Source organism: Pteropus vampyrus, unplaced genomic scaffold (assembly GCF_000151845.1).
Source record: "Pteropus vampyrus isolate Shadow unplaced genomic scaffold, Pvam_2.0 Scaffold72, whole genome shotgun sequence".
NCBI classification, from domain to species: domain Eukaryota; kingdom Metazoa; phylum Chordata; class Mammalia; order Chiroptera; family Pteropodidae; genus Pteropus; species Pteropus vampyrus.
Window position 1 is genome coordinate 1,945,988 of NW_011888853.1, and position 3,241 is coordinate 1,949,228.

Consider the following 3,241-nt stretch of genomic DNA (forward strand, 5'->3'; position numbering starts at 1 on the left):
GAAGGAGGCATTTCTATAAGCAGCTCTGCATTGCTAGACACAACCTTAGACCTCAGATCAAGAAGCCTAAGTTCAGATCTGCCTCTCCCATGAATCTTGGGCAGGTTTATTTAACCTGGGCTCATTTTTCTCTTCTGGCAAACGGGCATAATGTCTGCCCTGCCCAGCGGAGATTGCTGCCAGGGTTAGGCAAGGAGCCTTATGCGACAAGTTTATAAAAAAAGTAAAAAGTAAAAGAGCTTGCTAAACAAAGTCCAATCGAGGCCCTACTTTTTCTGCTGTTCAAAATTTCCTCCTCGTACCAATGAGCCTCGATATTTATCTAAAGAGACAAAACAAAACAAAATAAAAATATATATGTAAACAGCACCCAGAAGATGCGTGGCCCCTGGCGTGAGTGGTGGGGTGGGTGGGGTGTGTGTGGGAGTTTGTCTTCGCCACCCCTGCTCTTACTGAGGAAGCACCTGGTGTTCGGGTGTGCAGGTGCCCGCCGTGAGCTCGTGAGTTCACATGCCCACGTGTTCAGCTACGGGTCTCCGCAGATGTCCCCGCGTGTGGACGCAGGTGTCCAGGTGTGCTTCAGGGCGTGGTTTTTTTTCTCCCCGAGTCTGAGAAGGCGCCCGCGAGGTAGGCACCCGTGTGTACAGGTGCCTCGGCTGCGTGCGGGGTTTGCCTCCTGCGTCCCTGAAGATGCTTCTCAGGTCAGGCGTGACACATGTGCGTACGGTCCCCGCCCCCGCGTGAATACCTGCGCGTGTGCGCTCCCTCCGGGGAGCGAGGGTGCAAGTCCCCGGGAGGACGGCCAGGAGGGCAGAGGTGGAGGTCACTCACCAGTGCTGGAGGGCGCTGCCCAGCAGTCCTTGCCCTTCTCTCCCTCCCGCCTCTCGCAGTCTAACAGCAAAAGTCAACCGCGCTGGGCAGTAACTGACTGGCTCCTGGGCTAATCGCTGCGCAGCTTCCGACAGACGCGGGACCAATGGTTGCCCAGGCGCCCACCGGCCAACGCCTCCCGCAAGGTGTGTGTGGGTAATGTAGTCCTTCGCCACCAAGGCCGTCCCTCTGCGGGGCGCAGAGCCTCCTGGGAGATGTAGTCCCCCTGCGCTCGCGCGGATGTCGACCCTACGTCAGCGGGAAGGGGACACCTAAGCCCGGCTCCGCCTTTCGAGGGGTCGGCGCTCGGTGGCGAGTGCCTCCGATCAGCCTGCGCGAGGTTGCAAGATTAGGGAAAGCTGAACTTGACCCGCTTTCTTCAAAACAGATAACGTAAACTTGGGGAAGATGGAGGAAAGTTTAGCAAAAACCTAGAGGACATGGGGAAAAGAATAGGTGGGTTTTTAAGACCAGGAAGAGGACGGCAAAAATACAGAGATTTTATTACCCACTGGGGTTTATTATGTGTAATTTCTCATTATAAAAATATATAGACACATTACAGAAGATGTGGAAATGACTCAACGCAAGTAGCGTCAGCATTTTGCAAGACAGTATTTCTTCCTGATTTTTAATTGCGTTTTTCACATCTGTGCAATCATTTTGACGCACAGTTTAAAAACATTTGTTACCACACAACTTAAAAACATTTCATATATGTACAAAAGTAAAGATAGCCTAATGAACCGCCATAGAGTCATCACGAACCTTCGATTAACCAACTCAAGGTCAATCTTGTTTCCTCTACACTTGTATCTACGTCGCCCCGCCCTCCAGCATTATTTCGAAGTAAATACCAGACACCCTAGGATTCCAACTAGTAAACATTTCAGAATGGATCTTTAAAAGACAAACATTCCTCCTTTTAAAACATACTATCACCCTCCTTCAGAAAAAACCCCAACAATAATTTCCTAATATCGAATATCGAGTTAATGTTTATATTTTTCTGATTAGGGTATAAATATCATTTTTAAAAAACTTTGTCTGAATTGAGATCCATACCATACATTGCAAATGGTTAATATATTTGTCTTTTTAAATCTATGGTTTCCCTCTTTCTCTCTTTTTCGCTTGCAATTTCATTTTTCTTCCCCCCCCCCCTTTTTTTTTTAAAGAAACTGGGTGGTTTGTCTTGTAGAGTTTTCCCCAGTCTGGATCTTGCTGGTGGCGTCCCCATGGCGTTGTTTTAATATCTTCCTCTGCCCTCCCATCTTTTCTGCATATTGATAATTAGATCTAAAAACTGTAATCAGATGAAGTTTAATTTTTTTTTACAAGACTTACCTATGTGGTGTTGTGATCATCCATGGGGAGAACCATGATGCCTGCATGTCTCATTCTGTGATGTTTGCAGCCATGGATGATCACTGCATTGATTAGAAGTTGTAAATGTAAATTTGTTCGTGTTGTGTATATCATTAGTTGATTCCTTTTTACATATACATCAATATGTACATGTACAGACAAAGTTTTTTAAAAATGATATAAACAAATTGTTGTATATCCACACAATGGCATACTACATCATTTGTATGGATATACAACAATTTGTTTATATGTTCACCCGCTGATGAACATTTAGGTCTCTTTCAGTTTTGGAAGCATACAAATAAAGCTGCTATAAACATTCATGTGTAAGTTTTTGTATGGGTACAGACCCAGGAGTGCACTATCTGGATCAGATGGTCAGTGTATACTTAACTTTTTAAGATACTGCCAAACTGTTTTCTAAAGCGATTTTACTTCTTTCCCACCAGCAGTATGACAGTTCTGGTTCCTCCACATCCTTGGTAAGGTCATTCATTATAAACTTAGCCATTTTAATAGGTATGTAGCGGTAGCTCATTGTGGTTTCAAAGTGCATTTCCCTAATGAGTATGTTGAGTATCTTTTCATGTGTTCACTTAGTATCTTTATATCTGCTCAGTGAAATATCTGTGGAAATCTTTTGCCCATTGGTAATTGAATTATTTTGTTTCTTATTGTTTTCAGAATTCTTTATATTTTCTTGACATAAGCCCCTTATTATATATGTAGCTTATCTTTTCACTCTTGTGTCTTTCAAAGAGCAGAAATTCTTAATTTTAATTAGGTCCATTTATTGATTTTTTTTTTCCTTTTATAGATCATGCTTTTGGTATCATACCTAAGAATTCCTTCCCTAGCCAAAGGCCGTAAAGATTTCTCCCCTATGTATTCTAATGGAAATTTTACAGTTTTAGGTTTTACATCTAGGTCTCCGATCCATTTGGGGTTAATTTTTGTGTATGACATGAGATATGGATTGAAGTTCTCTCTCTCTCTCTCT

At 43.5% G+C, this 3,241-nt stretch overlaps 1 protein-coding gene across 3 annotated transcripts in view; it reads right to left on the bottom strand.

Moving 5' to 3' along the window:
• SLC25A19 (solute carrier family 25 member 19) overlaps positions 1 to 3,241 on the bottom strand; it is a 31,325-nt gene that overhangs the window by 12,789 nt on the left and 15,295 nt on the right. The window contains exon 1 of one of the 3 annotated variants that reach the window (XM_023531676.1): positions 832 to 944. The exons of 1 other annotated variant lie outside the window; for it this stretch is intronic. The gene's annotated coding sequence lies outside the window, so the exon portion shown is untranslated. Of the gene's footprint in view, positions 1 to 748; positions 769 to 831; positions 945 to 3,241 lie in introns of those variants that run through there. One more of the 3 variants, XM_023531677.1, reaches the window with a different exon arrangement.